A 6,164-nucleotide genomic window follows, 5' to 3' on the forward strand; every position below is an offset into this window, starting at 1 on the left:
GTATGTCATTGTAATCTAGATCTTCAACCAGAAACTATGCTGGACAGGTAGAAATTCTGAAATTGCAACCAAGTCTAGATTTCCATGATGTTTGCCTCCCAGAAATTCATTAGCTTCCAGACTTACTATGATCCATTTTACATTGTGAACAAATTCCCTTTTTTTTAATTCAGTAGCAGGTTGAACACAAACTTCTTTCTCTGCTACTAGTATATCACTGTATCTTGCAGCTCCTATATATCAACAAAATAGTTTGTACCATATGTACCAGATGTGATCTCCTAGTGAGCAAAGGTATTTTGTGATTTTTTTCTAAATATTCAATAAACAAAATAATATATAAGGATATGGTTCTGTTTGTACACATTCCTTTATCACACAAGGATTATAAAAAATCATATCTGCAACTCCACTTCAAAGAACAATCCTAATTTCATAACTTTTAATGTCTAATTATATATTGTCATCACCAAAGTGGAAAGAGATGAAGAAAATCCACAACAATTTCAGAAGCACACACTTCTGAGCATCAGAAATACTTGCACATATACTTCCCTTGTCATTTTTCTTTTTAAGTTCATGTCTATCAAAAACAAGTCTTTTTTGTGGATTTTACAGGCTCTTTTATGCCCTATAAAATCAGGTAGTTTCAATCACTTCTCGTTTTCTTAAAAAAAAATAAAAGGAAGCAATTTTTTTTACCTTCCAAGTAATTTTATAATACCATGAGCAAAATGCACATACCCTTTTCTCTGAACAAAGAAGGTGCTGGACTGCTTTACTACTCTTCAGAACAGGGAATTCTCCACTCAAATGTTGGAGAAGAGTATTTAATTTCAGAAATCCATCACAAGGAACAAGCATGGTTGGGTTTTTCTGTATCTTCTAGAGTCTCTCCAAAGGTCAGCTGGAACGATATTCCAATATCCCTAAGTGAAGGATTTTTTAGGTCTGGTCATTTTTTATACAGCTGAGCTGTAGGACCTACCTGCTTCTTTCTCTTGATATTACAATTTTCAGTGCCTCCGGAGACAGAGAGCTGGAAATAGAGCAACTCAAGTCAGAATTCATTCACTGGGCTTTGAATGTGTCTCTTGAGCCTCAGCATGTGCAACTAAAGGAGAACCAGCCTAAAAAAACCTCTAGCTATTAATGAAAACTATTGGAAGCAAACCTTCAAATACTCAGAGGGCCTTAGAAAGAATTGACACCAAAAATTAATCTCAGCAGTGAAGTTCCTCTGATCTCCATTTTAAACTGAAAAAGAGCAGCAGGATTTATATAACAATAGGTAATTAAAAAGTGTCATAGAAGATAGTGAATATTTCACTAATGTTAGTTCTTACAGTGCTGTTTGAATTTTGCAGCCAAATACATGAGTTCCCTGAGCCTGACAGAGATAAAGCACAAATAACTGAATCTAATACCTGTTTCTAAGCCTTTTCCCCGAGCAATAAATGTACTAATTGCAGAAAGCAGGATCTAGCTTTCCTTTTGTACTCTACATGTTGTCACACATGGATGGAAATAATTAACATTTATCAGAAGGGTTTGGCTCAAAAAAGTTAAGTGAAAATCTATTTTGGAGACATATCAATAATGATTTCATTAAGAAAGGCTGGTCGGGGCTAGGTCTAGCTATGCCAGTGAGACATTCTTATTGCTCTGGCCCTAATACTAAAATCCTGGATGTACCTGAATGAACTCCCATCTAAACCCACACTCAGCAGACAGTCAACAGAATAGAGATGTGTGCATTGTAGCCCATTCCAAACCAGCTTTATGAGCCTAGCTGGGCATCTCTGCAGCCCTCTAACTGAAATACCAAAGTTTCAATTCCAGATATGACACCCCAGGACAGCTCTGGTTCTAGAAGCATGAAAATGAAGCTGAAATCTCGCAATGTAGAAGAAAATGAAATGTCAAAACATCAAAAAACTTTTCTGAAACCAAGCTTCTGTTGTGTAGCCAGCCTCTATTGTGACACATGCTATGAAGCAAATTATCTTTTTACTGAACCAGATGGGAAGAACGAAAAATCTATAGCTAATTTAAAATCTGCCTGCTACACACAATATCTAAAATATTTTCCAAATGCATAGTGACAGAACAGTTCTCCTAAACAAGGGATTTGCTCATTTACCCTCCACATCATCATTGATACTCCCTTAACTGTTGCTTTAGTCTCTAAAAAAGTTCATTAATTATCTTTCAGAAAGTTTCTTATCAAGGTCCTGAGGAAGAAAAAAGGGATTTGAAACTAAGTTACATGAAAGGACATGACATCTCCACCTCAACACAACTAGGGAACCTATAGAAAAGTTCTCTTTTTTTTTTCCCTTTCTTTTTTCACATAAATAAACTCTTAGAGTTAACCTCTGACATGTTAGGATTTTTATTATGTTAAACATTACAGCCAGAGAAACAAGGTATGGATAACTGGCCTGTACTGATGATAATAAAGGATTCCCAGGTAAAATGGTTTGTAATTATACTGTCCCTTGATCACACAGATCCCCCCCAGCTCCTGCCCCCAGAGCAGAGCTCAGGAATACACACCGAGATTGCTTAGGCTTTACTGCCTTAATGCAATTCAGAGATTTCCAATTCACCACGAGGACTCACTACCTAATTACTGAGACCTCAGTGCTCCAGGGAGAAAGGGAAGTATTAGCCCTGCTTTAACCCCTTTAACAAAAACCTGCAAAGACAAAAATCTTCACCCACAGCTGTTCAGACACAGCTGCATCTGTGCAGGTCTGTGCCATGGCCTCTCAAGCAGCCTGAGGATTCCCATGGGCAGCAGCATCTGCACAAACCCACCAAACTGCCACAAACACACAGCAGCAGCAGCAGCTGAGGTGTGTGCTGATCCACTAGGACTGAAGAGCAAGACTGGCAAAGCAGAAGTGAAACTCAAGAGTGTGAGCGACCTCCTGGACTGAGCTCACAGAAACCATTTGTTCCAACTCGTTAAAATGTTGCAGAAATAAAGGATATTAAACCCAAATTCAATGCCCACAGAACTCTTACTCCTCAGCATGGAGTGATTTGGTTATCCTCCTGAGACTAATGGTGCCTCATGCCTTGGGGCTAACCTGACCTTCCATGACACTGTTCCAGCACCAAACAAGATTAGGAACAGTGTTTTGAAAACTCTGAGAAACATTACCATGTGAGACTCATAAATAAGTGACTCACACAAAATAGAAACCAGAGCATTGCAGCCTTACCGACAACTTCAATCCTCACATGCAAGCTTCTAGACTAAAGCTAAATTCTGCCAGCATCACTAACTATCACATCTATGCCTGTTAGTCATTTCTTTGCTTTCCAGAAGCATCTCTTAGTAATGTGGACTGAAATGACAGATATTTTCTACCTTCCCCCTTTTCTTAGAAAGGGTAGTTTCTTTCTGGTTCCTAAAAATCACAGACCTCAATTCCATCAAGTCTCTGACCATCACAGGGATCTCCAAATAAGCTTTGTTGAAATGTAAGTCAAGGGAGTCCGAGAGATGTGACTGGGACATTGGGCACTGCTCCCTGTGTGCTGATGTGTCCCCACGAAAAGGATGGCACTTGCTGTGCATCTTAATGTGCTGCTGTAGATCAGCCTATTCCCAATTCTTTCCCAAAGCAGTTTACTGAAGCACGACACAGTCTCCAGCTTGCTTCTCCTCTCAGCTATGCTCACCCTCTGCTCTAACTCCTCCACTCTCCCTTCTGTTCTGTTAGGTTTATTTTCATCACAGTTACAGAAGTTTCATGCTGAGCTAGTAAAATGATAGTTCCTTTTCTAAAAATCTTTTGATGTTTCCCAAAATAACTGCATCTACCAGACCTGTGAACCAGACCAAAATACCCTTTTCACTAGTATTCAAAGGCAGAGAAAATAAACAGTGCTATATAAATCAGATTATGTTCTCCAGTGCAGAAATTCCTTTCCAATAAGACTTTTTCTGGTATTTTACTGCTCAGATCAACACAGATACACACTGTCCTCTATTTTTTTTTTTTTCTTCTGGGAACAGGACAGTTTACTTGAAGCCACAATCAAATGAATCATATTTCCACCTTGTAAAAAATTAAAGCAGCAAATTAAGTCTCAGATGAGAGATACATCACACTGCAGAATATTAGATTAACTTAACTCAAAGCAATCCATCAACTAAGAAAGGAAGAAAGACTCATCCATTTATTCTAGATAATTTCTTTTGCTGAAAGTAAGTTTTGTCACTGGTATCTGCAGAGAAAATAGTTTCTCTCTGTCTATCCTAGGATGTGCCTACACGAGGAGGCATAAACACAGCTCTGCTCCCCCAAGTGGAGGCCCAGCTTTACTTCAGACACTGCAGAGGCACAGGTGTGCCTGAGACCCAAGCACATTGTACCTCTCAGCAGTGCTGACCACTTAATGCTTCACCAGAGCTGAGCTTGTTCCTCACCTGAGGAGCAGGGACACTGCTGGCTCCTCTCACTGCCTCTGCCACTAACCCTCTACCAGGTTACTGATGGGATATCTTTTGATTTTTCAGTTTGGTGTAAAACTTTTCCAGTGCAAAAATTGCTCCCTGTGCATTTGTACAACACCATCAGCACCTGATGCTTGTAGGAACCTTGTGCAGTGTCTCTTACAACAAATGTCCAGGCTTACATGCAAACAGAAAGAGCATTTTAGCTTGACAGTGCTGTCCTATAAATTTGGATTCCCAAACTATCTTATTTTGTCAGCCTTTGAAACTGATTAGTTTGCATATAAAATCACAGTTCATTTGGCACAGGATTTCCATAGCTGGCTGCTTGTCAGTGCTTTGTGCAGTGTTATGAACCTCTGTTCCTCCATTAGTATTCACTACAGCAAGATGATGAATGACATTGAAGATGTGTTTATCTGATGTGATTTCTTACTTGTCTTCACCCATTTACTATATACTTCATTTTGTTTCCTTTGTTGTCTTCAGTCTTTTACCAAGGAAAACTGTTAATTTTTTTTTCATGATTACCATTTTCTGCATATCCATGAACCTGATCCAGCTTCTTAGAAAAAATTCCTATTGACTTCAGAACACACTGGAACTGGCCTCTATGGAGGATGAATGTGTCTGGCATGCCTAATGTTGCAGTACCACCACCTACTCATCCTCTCTGGTTCTTGTCTCTTTTGGGGCTTCACACTTTACCAGCTCTGCCAATAAATAGTTAACATTTACCCCACCCTGCTTGCATTCCAGAAATATCCCAACCTCTGGCCATGCTGGCACCATGTGACAATCCTGCCTAAGCTTCAGTCTGCACTCTGACCTCAATAAACAGTGATACCTTTGATACCCAAAAGCCAAGAAGAACCAGCTCATCTTGTCAACTCTGAACCAGCAGGAAGGTCTCATCATTTTATGACATGCAACTTAATCCATGACTGATCTTGGTCCCTTTTAAGCAGTCAAGCACACATGCTCTACATCTTGCCCATCACCTGTAAAAAGCATTTTTTTCTGGATGTGACAATGCAAACATAATGCAATACACAATTTTCCCCATTACAGGATATAAGTAGCAATCTTTACCTTAGGACTTTTATTCTCCAATTCATATGCAACTTTGCGGGACATGTCATTTCAATTGGAAAAAACAAATTATGCCAGAAAGAATTCAGCTCATCCTCCCTCTCCACAAGCCCAGCCAAAGGGACTGGCTTTTTAATTATCGAGAAAGAGAGACAGTAAAACATCTCCACCTGCTTTACAGGATCCTCAGGCTCCAAACTCATTATCAGATTGCTTTTTAAGAGTCAGCAAATTAAACTCCCTCCAGCGTTATAATCACCACAGTGATTATAATTCCATGGTGCAGCGAAGTTTTAGGAAGCTACAGACTTGGAGCCAGTGTTACAACCACAGACTGCAACACAGCCCCCACCAAGCAGCACCACACTGGAAAGCTCAATCTGCTTACTGGAACAATCTTTAAATAGTATTAACTGGCAGACAGCATTTCCTCTAGCTCAGGCTGCAGCAACACTAGGGGGTTGTAATGCATCCCAAATAGAACACAGCACATGCTTCGTAAGCTGTCCTATAGCTGGCTCTTATTTATTAGAAATTCAACTCTCCCATAAAGTGAGCTTAGAAAGGCAACAGGGAAAAAAATCTATATTATTTTCAA

At 39.5% G+C, this 6,164-nt stretch overlaps 1 long non-coding RNA gene across 1 annotated transcript; it reads right to left on the minus strand.

Moving 5' to 3' along the window:
* Nucleotides 1-766: 766 nt before the first annotated feature.
* LOC144246567 (uncharacterized) lies at nucleotides 767-5,705 on the minus strand. The gene is made up of 3 exons (XR_013340225.1): nucleotides 5,567-5,705; nucleotides 989-1,039; nucleotides 767-907 (listed from the first exon to the last, which is right to left on the minus strand). It is a non-coding gene; the product is annotated as an uncharacterized LOC144246567 (long non-coding RNA).
* Nucleotides 5,706-6,164: the final 459 nt, after the last annotated feature.

The sequence above is a fragment of the Lonchura striata genome, chromosome 7 (assembly GCF_046129695.1).
Source record: "Lonchura striata isolate bLonStr1 chromosome 7, bLonStr1.mat, whole genome shotgun sequence".
Lineage (NCBI taxonomy): Eukaryota > Metazoa > Chordata > Aves > Passeriformes > Estrildidae > Lonchura > Lonchura striata.